We start from the raw sequence: 15,560 nt of genomic DNA on the forward strand, positions 1-15,560 counted from the left end.
AACCACACACAGGAGCATGGCAGTACCAGGACAAAACAGTTTAACAAGCTATGCTATCAGAGTGAGAGATCTGCTTAGGTTTAGAGTGGTATGAAGTCTAGGAAAACAAAATGTGAGGCCAGTTATTTCACTACTACAGCCTGGACTGAGTAGCTGGGGGCACACCGTTCATACCACTATATTGAAACAGCTCATCTTACAGCTGTGTCACATAGAAAAAGAGTAACATGGTAGGAATGGGTGAGGAAGAGAGCAGAGGAAGCCACAGAAAGGACACCCAAACAGGTATGCAATCAGTTTATAGGTCAGAGTACAGCTCTGTTAACTTTATACCTGGCAGGCCAGAGTGGTCGCCATAAGAGCCAACAGGGCTTTTGTTTTCTTTAAATATTCTAGTAGCAGTACTTTCTCAACATTGAATCCCTTGAGTGTCAATTACTCTTAGAAGCAAAGTACGCAGTGTGATCTGGGGGCTTGGCAGACAAATTGACAGACTGATTTTCTTCTTAAATTTGATTTTCTTCTTAAATTTCCACCATTAGTTGCACCAACTCAACAACAAGCCCCTTGGGGGTCGGTTACTGTATGGTCAGAGCACACTGAAAGATATGGGTGCTTTTTGACATTTGTACATAGAATCATCACAACAAGCAGATTTAGCAGCTTCATTCATCTGATACATCTAAAATGCTGTGGCTGAAATGTTATTACATTGGCAGCCATGAGTTCCAGTTCCCAATTCTTTTGCTCCTAGTTAAGCATTTTTTTTTACTTCTCCTAGGTAATTCTGTTATTTATTTTAAACATTCACCCCACTCAGGAAAATGAATTCCTTTGACATCCTATTCCATATTTACTGGTAAATGTAGGGAAGAACAAGATTGCCATGTCTGCATATAAAGTCCAACCACAGACTGTACATAAACAGACTCTGATTAGTTTCATGGCCATAGAAACTGAGGTCACGTGCATTTCATACATAAAGGAAATATCATTGTCAAAAGAATATAAAAAATGAATTGGAAAGTTATTGCACAGATAATGGTAAAAGATGGTCTGTGTAATAAATCTTTTATTGTAATACTGGTGGTCTACATTAATTTGGCAGGATATTAATCCAAAACCATGCGCTTGGCTTTCAGAGTCTGCAGTCTTAGGGTATCTGTTAGAAGGATTTATAGTTTACCACAAAAGACAAAACAGAGAGTACAGAAGCACACATTTTAAACTCGTGCAGTGCCTGTTGCTTAAAAGAATACAACTTTTTAAAATGGATCAAGTTTAGGACGCAACTGCTGCAAATCATGGAACATTTCATTAACAGTGAAAATCCTTTGAGAAACAAGTTTCATATATATTTTTTTCTAAATAGCATAGGCTGGTGGAAAATATATTTGCACTTCACTTACCTCTGTGTTCATCCATGAATTAAGTGAAACAAAAATACTTTGTTGCAACTCCTAAGTTGCTACCATGGAATTATTTGCACTTGGGTCCTTCTTATAAAGCACATAAGTACCATGTGAAGTTCACCCTAGAGTTAGACATGCTTTAATCAGGTCTGGTTTCTTATGCAGTAACATTTACCTGCTCAGAAACACCAAACAAGAAGGGAAGTAGTTAAAATAGAATTAAAACTGTGGAAACAGAGTATAACTGCTTTAGGAGCTACGTTTGACAATAAAATCTTCCAGAACTACAACACACTCATTCGCCTACTGTTCGTTATTATTTTAAAACCCAACTTATAGCAAGTTTTTCTGCTCCTGTATATATTGTATATAAAATTGTTATATCTTTCTGTTTTTTTTTTACTCCCCAGTTAATTGGATATATACACCACTAAAGGTATGCTATACTAAATCAGTCTATCTACAACCCTTTTTTCCTATTACTGCATATGGACTCGGGGTGTCAGTTTAACAGTGACAATCCTCTAGAAGCAATATTCACACCATCAGGTGGCTGACCCTATCATGCTTGTTCTTCCACACCACACACTCACCTATAGCCAGTTTAGGGTGTCCAGTGCACCTGTTGCATGTCTTTGGAATGGAAAATGGAGCACCTGGAGAAAAGTCAAGTAAACACAGGGTGGACATTAAGACTCTGCAGGCAAGGAGCCTCAGCCAAGAATTGAACCAGAGTACCCCTTACTGTGAATTGATACTACTACCTGTTGTGCCACTATACCACCTAAACATTGCTAATACAAACACCATCAAATGAGGCATTTATTATTTAAATATGCTAGTAATAAACTCTGGATGTTTGCATATAACTCAGACTGTGCATCAAGTGGTGTGTTTGTTACCCCAATCAAATGAAAAACTCTTTGCCTCCCATTAACTTTGTATTATTGTTGCCTATGTTTGTTTTCAACTTTCTGTGTTTGACTGTATCTGCTATTAATTCTATATTTTGCCTGTCTGCTTGGGTCATGGCAGAAAATGGTCTTTGGACCAGCCCACTTACCCTGTTGTAAGAATAGTAAATAAGTAAGCTTTGAAGTTGTACTGTCAATGGTGGTGCACTGGAACTTGGTGGCCCTGGGGATTTCTTACGTGTTTTATTTCTAACCTTCCTACTTTTTTGGTACATGTACAAAATATGGTCTTTTTCTTTAATTTGACAGAACTGGTGCACTCTGTGTTCTTAAAGGTTGCTGCTCCATTGATGTGATTTTTTTGGAATGTATGTCATGGGCTGTAAACGTGGCACTGGATTCAATTGCTCAATAAGTAACAGTGATTATTTTTCAGTTTTTATACCACAACAGTTAAATTATACTTTGTGTGACCCAGAGAAGACCTCTTCATGTCCTTCCCTGCATTTCACTAACTCACAGTTGTAGAAATGGTAGAACTAATGATCTTAAGCAGGCTTTACCCTTTATAAAATGTAGCATAGGCAAGAAGCATTAAATCCATTGTTCCAATGACTGCTGCAGACTTTTAAACTTATTTAATGACCCTACTTGTGAGAACTAACCCCATGAAACTATAGTTTGCTACTGTCTGTTACAGATGTAATATTTACCAGCTGTTTTTATGATATAGTGATTTCCCTTGCAGTTCTGTTTCTGTGGGCTGGAACAGTGCCAAAGAGCTCAGGGAATAGATCTGCACAGCCTGGCCCCTTTTTCATCCCCACAGATTGATGAAATATAGCCCTTTTAAAACCAAAAACATGATCAGTTAATCAGTCACAGAGCACCACCCCCCCCCCCCAATGCATTCCGCAGGGATTTGTTGGCAAGCAGTATATTGGATAAATGCAGAACAGAACATGACACAAACTGTACTTTTAACATAAGAGAAGAAGATAGCATCAGAAATGGTGCCAGTGTTGATCGACGGGCCTTGTTATATTACAAGCTACGACCCATCAGAACAAATGCTGAAATATTTAGCGCAGATGTAAAAAAAAATGAAGCCTGTTTTTTTCTGTGTAGCAGTACGTAGAGTATCAGAATTCTATGTAGACCACAAAGACAGAAGCACCTGGTATATACATCACTTGTCTTAGTGATCACTGCTATTTCTGTCCTGTTTTAGGAATGATCAAACCACAGCTGAGACATGCATTGCTGTGGGAAAGATACAGCAGCACAAGCTGTGATGGCCAAACAGGTTGTTCATGCTGTGGCTGTGAAAGCACTGCTGGGAGGGAGCAGGATGTATTAATGCTCACAAGAAGCTCACATTTTCATTCATCATCCTACAGCTACAGGCTGAAAAGCACTTAAAACAGACAACCACAGTGCAGAACTAAATCAGATGACAAATGGAATATGAACACAATAGTTTTTCTTGTATTAGCTAGCAGTTTCTCAAAACCTTCTTTTTAGTGTTTGAGGTGGAGAATCAGTGTGGTGGCCTTTATCAAGATCTACAAAAATCTGGAATGATCTTCATGGAATTCAGCTTATTGTAGCAGTAAATGGTGAGCAGAGTGGTATTATAATTTGAACCTGCATCTCTCAATTTATACTCTGCACTACAGTGATCACATTAGCTTTCTTTCTTTTTTAATGTAATTGCATTGCCTGCTAATTAACAGCCCTCCTGTATCCATTGGCCCTTTCATTCCCCCATGGGTGAGATTCAGTCATGGGAGGCCATCATCCAGGCAGCCATTATGAGTTTTCTTAGTTAGCCTCATCTCCTTCCCTGACAGCTGGCATGACACAAGCACTTGCAAAGGTGATGACCTGAAATACCTTTACCTTTAGGTGTGTACACTTCCATACTTCCATAGATGACCTTTGGATGTGTACATTTCCATAATTCCATACATGGCCTTTGGGTGTGTACACTTCCATACTTCCATACATGACCTTTGGGCTTGTACACTTCCACACTTCCACGCATGCCCCACAAATATTACCACAAGAGCATAGCTCAGCAGCATCACCAAACACACTTCCCTTACTCAAATGCTGCATGTCATTGACCTCTGTCTTCAGCAAATTTCAGTATTTAGTGAGCTAAGCTACTACCTTCTCCTCAGAATAAGTGAGCAGGTGTGACCACTCACTCCTACCCTTCTGTGCTAGCTCCTTTAGTACCCAGGCCACTAATCATACTCAAGTTGCCTGGGTTGTATACAGGCTTTTGTCCTCTGTGCCACAAAGCTGGAATACCATATCTTTTGCCACCCTCTGAACCTTTTGCCACAGGACCACAAGTCTCTTACTTTATCCACCAACTTCATCAGCAAACTGCATAGTAGCATCCTAATTACATCTGATACTTCAGTAGCTGTCTACCATGATGTTTTTCGTGTTTCACTGTTGCAGTCATTACATTTGGGAAATCTGCTGGCAGGTTGCCCCCAGTCGGCCTGAATAACAAAGTCTTGGGTCATGCATCGGTTGCTGTCTCTTCTTCCATGACGTCAGGTCATCAGGGGTATAAAACATGCAGCCGACACCATTTTATCTAGTGTTTCTTGCCGCGCAGTGCCCGAAGCAGAAGCAGTTTGCAAGTGCCAGTCGGCCGACTCCTGAAATTTTCACATTCAAGTTTCAGAACCGAAGTCTTCAAACTAAAGCTAAGTACCCCATTGGGGAAACTTTTTCTTGCTCCTTACCGATGTCAGTAAAAGTTAATAATTGCATTACTTGTGGAAGCAAATACCTCATAAGGATTTTCATTTATACTGTATTCCTTGCCTAGGCCCAGATCATAATGTGCCTTGCTGTTGGTTTTGTGCTAGATTTAACCAATGCACTATTAAGCGTCGGTATAGTTTTGCTTCTAAATATTTTGGATCAAGATTTAATTATCCTGGAATGTCGTTGGTTAGTAATCTGACTACCAGAGTTCACAAAAAAATGGAAAGAATAAGACAAGAGACAGACCGTTGAGGTCCAAAACCAATGACGAAGCTTCTCCTAAGCCAGTTGCCAGTTCACCGGTACTCAGTGAGGCACTTCCACAGCCCCTGATACCTGCTACTTTTGAGTTGCATGCCTCTACCAAGAACCATGGAGACTCCAGTATGCCACGAGAGTCTCAGAGTATTGAACCCGTGGATGTCTCTCCCTTGGATGGGTCCAGAGCCGCTGAGCAGGCACTGGCTTCTGAGGGTGTTTTCAGGACTCATCATTTTTATATAAAATCGATGCCAGCCTCAAAAACTAAGGTTTTTATTCAAGACTTTTCCCGGTACCCAGAAAAGACAATTATTGGTGTCCAATACTGGATTTATCGATTTTGAACACATTCCTGGACATTCCAAAATTCAAAATGCTGACTTTACAACAGCTACTGCCTATGCTGGACAGAAACGCTTGGTTAGTGACTGTAGACTTAAAAGAGGCATACCTGCATATCCCAATCAGGGAATCATGCAGAAGATACCTCCGCTTCAAGGCAGGTGTTTTGCATTACTAATTCTCTGCACTGCCCTTTGGCTTATCTACTGCACCCAGGGTCATTACAAAGTGCCTGGCACCAGTAATTGCATTCTGCAGACAAAGAGGTATACAAATTTACCCTTATCTGGACGACTGTCTCATTCAAGCAGAGGACAAGGACACTCTTCTTGAACATCTGGCATTTGTAAAATGGCTTCTAACATGCCTGGGGTACACAATAAATGAAAAGAAATTCCAGCTGGTACCCTCTCAAATAATTACATTCCTGGGTGCAAGCTTGTATACAACTGTCCAGATGGCTTACCTTACACCAGACAAATAAAGGCAACTGACAATATACTTCAAACAAAAAACCCAGTTATCTGCAAGACAAATTCTGCAGACTTTGGGGTTCATGGCATCCTGCATTCTAATAATTCCATATGCAAGACTGCATATGAGGAAACTTCAATGGTACCTAAAAAGTTTATGGAGCTAACATTGTCATAGTCTGGAAACAATGATACCTCTCATTCCCTGCCTACAACAGGAGTTTCTTTGGTGGGCAGAGACATGTCACCAAAACAAGGGACTGTCATTCACTCTACTCCCTGCCACCCAAACCCTAACTACAGACACATCAGACTATGCTTGGGGGGCCCACCTGGCGTGGAGATGCATTCAGGGCAAATGGAGCCCAATACAAATGCATCTGCATATCAACCAGAAAGAGATGCTAGCTGTTCAAAATGCTCTGACAGCCTTCAAGGACTTACTTCATCAAGTACAACTACTGATAAAGATGGACAACACCACGGTTATGTGGTATATAAACAAGCAGGGGGGTACACATTCCAACCACCTTTGCAGACTAGCCATGGCATTGTGGAACACGGCATTGACTTACCAAATACTTCTTCAAGCTCAATTCCTGCCAGGAAAACAAAATACTCTGGCAGACGACCTAAGCAGAAATCTTATGGACCCACATGAATGGAAACTGGATCCACAAATCTTCAGCATGTTAACATGGAAATGGGGGAGCCCAAACATGGATCTATTTGCCTCTCCCCAAAATTATTAGCTGGACAAATTCTGCACAAGAATTCATCACAAAAAAGCATAGAAGGTGGACATCCTATCCTTCAGTTGGAAAAGCCTATCAGTCTATGCCTTTCCCACTTTGCCTCTTCTCTCCAAGGTCTTACTAAAACTTAGACAGGAAAAAACAAAAATGATCCTAGTTGCTCTGGACTGGCCTCGACAACACTGGTACCCACATCTGAGGAATATGTCTCAACTCCACACTAGGCACTTGCCTCAAATACCTCATCTACTGTCTCAGCAGAACAATCAAGTTCTGCACACTCAGCTCCAAACCCAGAACCTTGCAGCATGGTTGATCATTTAATTATTCAAACAACACCTCTCAGTAAATTTGTGATGGATGTCATTTTGGAAGCCAGAAGGCCTAGTACTAGAAAATCTTATGCTGATAAATGGAAGAGATTCTGTGCCTGGAACCAAGCACAAGGAACAGACACAGCAAAGTCCAATATTCCTCAGATTTTACAATATTTGACTGAGATGCTTGACAAGGTCCGATCTTTTTCTTCAATAAAAATCCATGCCTCTGCCATCTCGGCTCATTACAACACGGAGCCTCCCCTCTTTTCTCATCCTCTGCTTAAACAGTATCTTAGAGGGGCCAAAAATTTAAGGTCACCCAGAAGATCTCCAACTCCTGCATGGGACCTCAATTTTTTTCTGGAAAAACTCACCCTGCCTCCTTTTGAACCAGCAGCTACTGCGGATATAACATTTCTATCCTGGAAAACAGCTTTTCTCTTGGCAGTCACTTCAGCAAGAAGGGTTTCAGAACTACAGGTGCTCATGGCTGTGGAGCCTTTTATTACATTTTACCCAGTGGTATCCAGTGTGGCTCTTAACCAGACAATTCACCTGCCAACTTTTTATCCAAATCCGCAGAACAAGGAGGAGCGGATTCTGCATTCATTGGACATACACAGACAACTAAGATTCTACTTGAACAGGACCAGGTCTCTAAGAAAGTCTGATCAACTACTGGTAGCATTTGATGCAGGGTCAGAGGGGAAGGCTATATCAAAGCAGAATATTTCAAAGTGGATAAGCCACTGCATTCGTTTCTGCTACCTGCACCATGGAAAATCTGTGCCCAAGGGGATCACATCTCATTCCACCAGGGCTGCCTCTACCTCAGCAGCTTTTCTCAGAGGGGTCCCAACCAAAGACATTCTAGAGGCTGCTACTTAGAGCTCTGTTCATACCTTCACAAAGCATTATCATTTGCCTCTCTTCTCCAATTCCAGGGCAGGCTTTGCCACTGCAGTTCTGCAGGGCCTTATAGCCGCTCCTAATGCTGTTTAGCTCCATCCTCCCATCCATAGCTTTTGGATTCTACCCAAATGTAATGACTGCAACAGTGAAACATGAAGAACATAGTACAGTTGTGTACACTTACCATAAATGTAGATGTTCGAGTGTATTCACTGTTGCAGTCCAGGTTACCCACCTGCCATCCCCCCTTTTTCTATACCTTTTCTTTCCTTCACTATATACTAAAGCCTTTGTCGTGTATTTATTATTAGATGAAGGTAAAGTTATGTTGCTATAAGTGCATATATATATATATATATATATATATATATATATATATATATACTTTTGCTCCCCATTTGGGGGGCACCTGACATCTGGGGCAAGAAAAACTGAATAAAATGGTGTCGGCTGCATGTTTTATACCCCTGATGACCTGACGTCATGGAAGAGGAGACAGCAACCGATGCAGGACTCAAGACTTTGTTATTCAGGTTGACTGTACTGGTAAATAAATGACCTACATAAATAACTTCTGATAGCCTGAATTTACATTTCAAAGCATTGAGCTTCAAGTTCACTTCACACGCTCTGTCCATAACTTTCCTTTGGTTTCTGTCATGCTCTGCTTCTCCATTACCTCCAACAAGTAAATCATCCACTATTATAGCACACAGATAACCTGAAAATATTTTCTCTATTACACGCTGAAAGACTTCACTGGCAGAATTTATTCCAAAGCATTCTGAGAAATCTGTATCTATCAAATGGAGTGCTGAATGTAGTCAGTAGTGAAGATTTGCAATCAAGCATTACTTGCCAAAATGAACTCTTTGCATCCAAGACAGAAAAAACAGTGGCACTTGGCATGAGGGTAGCAACCTCCTTAACTGTACTCATAGGATGATGAGGTCTCTTTAATGCCTTGTTCAAGTCTCTTTGGTCAATGCATATTCTGATCTCTTCCAGCTTTTCTTATGAGCAACTACCATGGAAGACACTCACTCTATTGGTTCTGTGACTGGACAAATCACATCTTGCTGCACCATCTTATCTAACTGGACCTTGACCTTGTCCTGCATAGCTACTGGAACTCTTCTCACTGGTCTGACTACTGAACTGACCTTTGGGTCTGCTTTCATGGAGCACACAGTGGAAGTTTGCCTAGCTTGTTGTCAAAAAACATCAGCATACTCTGAGAAAATAGCATCAGTGAAGCTGGAACTGGGACATATGCTTACATGATGGACTTCTTTGGTAAAAGAAAGCAGTTTCATTCTTAAACTGTCTCTGAGACCTAATAATGACTGCACGGGTCTTCTGACTATATAACATTGCAAGCTGTAACTGTTCCCAGCCAAATAGCATGAAAGCACTACTGAGCCTTTGGTTTGAATCTCTTCATCTCCATAAGCAACAAGCTTCACACAATCAGACAAATTAAGTTGTTCACCAGCTCTCACTCTAGCAAATGTTTCTGCTGACATAACGTTACACTTTGAACCAGTGTCTACTTTGAGCTCAGTGGGTTTACCACTGATCAGGACAGTACAAAACACTTCATTTTTTGCCAGTAAATCTACTGTATTAACCTTTTCACCGACCACAGATACATCATCTACATATAAAGTAGGGTTGCAGCTTTCTACATGATCAAGTTGCTTTTTTGAGTGACCTTTCTTAATAATTGAATGAGGCTTGCTAGGTTTACAAAACTTTTGAAAGTGGTTCCATTTTTTACACTTGTGGTATTGTTAACCAAATGCTAAGCACTTCTCTCATTTAGATTCATGACTGGCACCACAATTACAACAGTTAAAAATAAGACTTGACTTGGGTTTTTCTGACTCACCCTTATACTGCACTGAGCATGTCCATTTTGCTGATCTAGTCTTGGAACTTGCTAGAAAGTGACAGGTCCTCCCTGCAAAACCTGCAGGGGCTGCAGCTGCCATGTGTTTAGGCCTGCTTCTGCTAGCCACATGCTGCATGTTGTCTATGATTGCTCTAGAGGCTGCTGAAACAATCCTCTTATCACTTGCGAGCATACTTGTGTGCCTTTCTGTGAGCTCATGGATTTGACAAATCTCCATAGCTTTGCTCAATGTTAAATCACTGTCATGAAGCAAAATCTTTCTCAGTGCAGCATTATTAACACCACACACAAGCCTGCCCTTTATCAACTCATCTTTCAAATCACCAAATCTGCATGTTTTAGCTTTATTTCTCAAGTCAGTGTTATAAGCTGCAAAAATGTCACCTGGCTTTTGGTCTCTTGTATAAAATAGGTGTATCTGTAATGTAACATTTGTTTGGGGGTTGCACATCACATCTATAGATATAGATAAAAAATACATGCACACACACACACACACACACACACACACACACACACACACACACACACACACACACACACACACACACACACTTGCACATTCAAGCACTTTTTTTCTGTCACACATCTGTCTAAATCCCAGAACTTAATAAGGACTATTCTTTGAATGATATTTTTTAAATATAATGGAATTTAAATGAACAGACTATCTTCTGAATAGAATTTAAATGCACTGTGTTCTCCTGTGACTCGTATATGGAGTAGAGCTTTTGAGTCTAACAGGTGTTTTAAATGGCAGTCAACATTCCCCATGAATTAATATAGTTAAAATGATTTCCTATTGACACAGTGACTGACCATTTTATTGAATTCTGTCTTTGAGTGAATGTGGACACCATCCAGTGGAATTCCACAGCAATGTTTACATAGGAACAAAGCCTCTCAGATTAATTTTATTAATACAATCAGCTACCTGCAGTTACCTCTGCAGAATAAAGTTTATTTTCCCACTCCACAATATTCAAAACAAAATGAAAAACATTGCCACTTTAGAAAAGAATGACCATTTAAAACCACTTACACATTTTACCCATTTTTATGAAGGAGTCTGTTTAGCTTCCAGAGAAAGTGAACAAGAACAGAAGGTTAAGGTTATCTGGTTATCCATGCACAGCAGGCAATGCTTCTAGGAAAGTCCCAAGTGAGTTAGCTTATCGAACAAAGGAAATGGCATTGGGCCAATATCCACCTGTGAGGGACCCTGGATGTTACAATGCTAAGGAAGATGCGACAGTTTGTTATCTTCACCTTGAAGTCTCTGCATTCAGGTCTGTTTCTAAACTTTAATGGAAGCCTTCTGCTAGTTCCATATTCTGGAGCACGTTTAGCAGGATTCAGTGGTTTTACAACTTAAACACTTTTGCTTAATTGACAAATAAAGCACTGGTATCTAATGAGCATTAACAGTACCTAACAAGGTGCTGAGAAGAATTCAAATAGCAATCACAGTGCTATATGTTGGACAGCAGTCATGTTAACTGAAACAGTGGATTTGTAGACTTAGGCATGTTTCAGTAACTGATCTGAGAATTTTGTCTATGTCTAGGACTTATGAAAGAATGAGAGCTAGGCAAATATGGAGACCATTAGCTCCAGAGTACCAAAGACCAGTAGTGTGTGTGAATGCTGCCAGCCCAGCCAGCTAGAATTTTGTAAATAATTCTATGTCATTTGTGAATAGTAATATGATTTGTATGCTTGTCTTACAAATGTAAGAAAACTATATGTTCTGTACTGAGCTTCAAAAATGTAACCACAGTTCACCCTGCTGGAAAAGAGCAGAAATGTATATAAACTACATGCTTATGCAAATATATATGTTGATGGTAAAGGCTGGAATATACAGAGTTAATTTGCAAACTCTAAGAAAATAAGTAAAGAGTTTTATGATGTGTTATAAAGTTAGTTTAGCTCAGCTAAGAGCCAGGATGCCTAGTGCTAGGAGTTTCTTTCTGTTGCCTTAAGACAGAAATAATTTCTAGGTTTAAAATGTAAAAGTGTTAATTGTTTTATGACTTCCAGGTTCAGGCAAGCTTCTAAGAGATAAGTGTCAGCTTCTAAGACATATGTATCTTTCATAGCGACATGTTAAATTCTGTTGGCATCTGTTTAGCCTGGGAACTCGAGGCAGGTGTCAAATAGTAATGTCATCTAGCTACCCCAGCATTAATATGCATTATTAATTTAAGAACTATCTCGGAGAGAAAGTCTATGCACTTTGTATCTTGTCTTGGATCTGAACACATCCATCTTCAACACTTCTCATCTGTATTTGCCTTGCTGTGTAAGTAAGACTTAGATCATATTATCCCTCTTAGAGATAGGTAGGAACTTAGTAAGATTAGTCTAGATGTTTTCTGTATTTATGTGAGACTGTCCTGCAATGTTGTTTTAAAATATTTCCTGTGATTCTGAACTCTGTTGTCACTGTATTGAGTTATTGAGTATTGCCTTGTTCTGTTATTATTTATTATTAAATATATCTAAATCTTTTAATTGTGGCTGGTTTGTTAGAAACATTTAAGCTCTTAGAGCACTTGCATATGTATTTGGTAACACTGTACAGGCCACTCCTAAATAGCATTCAAGTCTTGGATACACTTACCATTTGGATAATAGTAACATTGCACAGCAAAATTGGTCAACCTCTGGGAAGGGCCTTATAGTAGCGGATAAGAGCTGGTTGGTGGCAGTGCTAACTACCTTTTAGTCTGGGGAAAAGGGGGCATAGCTAGTGAACCTGTCCCAGCCTTCTCCAGGAGTGTCTGTGTGTTTGTATATAAATCAAATCTCAAAGTGTGTGTGTGTCAGCTACCTTGGCAGGGACACAAAGCACTGGTTGGACAGAGAGGCTGCTGGAAGTTTTGGCTTGACCACTTGGCTGAGATCTTAACCCTATAGCTGTACCAGTGGGGATTCTTATTGGGGATCTGGAGAGAGAGGGTGAAACCAGCTCCAGACTGACTGTGATCTCTGTGTGCTCTTAAGAGAAATTGTACTTTACTGTATGTGTGCTTGTCATCCTCACAATGTGCATGTCCCTCACTGGTGCTAGTGGTGAGGATTGAGGCTCCTTGATTACTGGGCCAGTGCACGGGTGTCACAGTGTGAACAAAATGTTTCTTTTTTTATCTTGAAATCTTTTAGAATGAAACAGAATATGTAAGGATTATCACAGTTAGAAAAGAGGAATCTGTCCTTCATGGTCTTAAAAGATGTGATTTAGAGTATATACACTATTCCTTAAAGAGCTTGTAAACAGAGAAGACAGAAAAACATTCTCTCCTCCAGCATTCTGACAGAAATTACTTGTCTTCCTTGCCAACCCTCTATGCTAATTTTTGCCTTCCAAATAACTGGTTTATTGAATTAGGGGCTAGCTTCCAAGCTGTGTAAGAGGCAGGTATTCACTTCCATCCTGCAGATTTCTAAAGGTAATGTAGCATCCCCCCTACTGGAAGGGAATGTATGTTCTCATTTCTCACCAAGGTTTAGTTTTTGTAGGATAACATTCCTCAGAGTTTTATCAAGTCATGCAAGTCCACCAAGCTCAAATGCTTTTGTTTCATTTGGCTTTATTTGTTTTGAATTACACCAAGAATGCTGAGGTAAGCAGCAAAATAACAAATTGTCACATGCTGACATCACTGTAATACAGTCAGTTGCTGTCAGCAGAGTCCTGAGCAGAAGACCTGTCTGGGAAGATTTTAGGGCCAGATGGATAACTAACATCTCCTTTATTTCTACTTGCTTCTTCTTCTTGAATGGAGACCAAGAACCTGCAAATGAATCTCTTGAAAACAAGCACTCCAGGTGCAGTCTGAGACATCTGTGTTTAACTCTGAGCTTGGCTCCAAGGATAGATGCATCTTTGTAAGCTGTACTTAATCAATGTGAAATGTAAAATGAATCTAGTGTAGCAATGACTAGGCCATTATCCTAGCAAACATGACAACATACAGTCTAGCAACTATATGCTACAGTTCTAGCTAAAGGCTATGGGATTGTACCTCCATGGAATTAAAATAAAATACTAGTAATATCTCAGCAGGAGTGTAAAGATGACACAACCTCCATACTTCAGTGGGCATCTCTCACAGTAACTGTCTTAATATCACCTCTTTATACCAATCACCTACAGAGAACATCAGAGCCACAAAAATCCTTGGCTGCTTCCCCAGCAATCAGTTAAAATTTGACTGACAAGTAGTACCGTCCCATCAGTCTGACAAGCCTGATCTGCAAGGGCATGGAACTCATTATCATGGAACTTATAAACAAGCACATTGGCAACCTTCAAACACTGGACCCCACCCATTTTGGGTCCATGTCTCCAGAGCTGTGGACAAGGGTAAGGCGGTCCACACAGCCTATCTGGACCTTGCCAAGACTTTCAACACCATCCCCCACTCTGGAATCATAGATAAACTTACTAAGCTGGGCATAAATCCCTACGTCACTCAATGGGTTGCCAACTGGCTTACTGACAGAACCCAGACTGTAAAAGTAGCTCCAAATCCAGCTCCAGACAAGTGACAAGTGGAGTACCTCAGGGTTCAGTCCTGGGACCGCTCTTGTTTGGCATCTACTTCTCTTTGGCTAACAAAGTCCACAGATGACTGCAAACTGAAAACCATTCTTGAATCCCCAAATGATGTGGATATTCTACAAAAGGGCCTTATAGAAACAGATGCTTGGTGCCAGAACCATGGACTCAAGCTTAATGCCAAGAAATGTATAGTTATCCCCTTTGGGAAAAACCATGTACCCATGCATTACCACATAGGTGGCAGTACACTAAACACCGAAAGTGTGATGAGAGACTTAGGGACACAAGTGGACAGTAGTTTCACCTTAGATAACCACATCACCACAACAGTCAGGAAATCCTTCTATGTGGCACACCTCATCACTAAGGGCTTTTCATCCAGAAAAAAGGAGGTCATTGTCCCACTGTACTCATCCCTCATTAGACCCATAACAGAGTACAATGCCCTGTTTGGTATGTACCTCAGAAGACATCTGCAACAGCTGGAAAGGCCGCAGAAATACCTCACTAAAAGAATCACAGGCCTAAAGCAGATGCCCTATGCTGACCATCTAAAAAAAACTCCAGCTATACTCTGTGGCATATCGTCTACTCAGAGGTAATCTCTGCTTAACATACAAGGCCATGTCAAACCCTGAGCTGTTGGACATGCTCCACTTAAAGAAATCCCAATCCCTCAGAGCCACATGCTCCAAGGATCTAAACCTTGTTATCACAAAGAACAAAATATGCTGGAGGGATAGGTCCCTGACCCAGAGACTCCTCATACTCTGGAGTAGACTGCCCATACATGTCAAGCAGAGCGCCTTTTTGGCCTTCTTCAAAAGGAACCTTGACGATTTGATGGGAGATAGGAAATTCACACCAGGGATCATGTCAGTCACCCTACTAGA

General features: G+C 40.6%; 1 protein-coding gene across 3 annotated transcripts in view; it reads left to right on the forward strand.

The window, feature by feature from the left end:
• Positions 1-15,560, forward strand: part of SEMA3F (semaphorin 3F) — an 861,789-nt gene that overhangs the window by 256,450 nt on the left and 589,779 nt on the right. The window lies entirely within an intron of this gene.

Source organism: Protopterus annectens, chromosome 7.part0 (genome assembly GCF_019279795.1).
Source record: "Protopterus annectens isolate FY-2018-M chromosome 7.part0, PAN1.0, whole genome shotgun sequence".
NCBI classification, from domain to species: Eukaryota; Metazoa; Chordata; order Ceratodontiformes; family Protopteridae; genus Protopterus; species Protopterus annectens.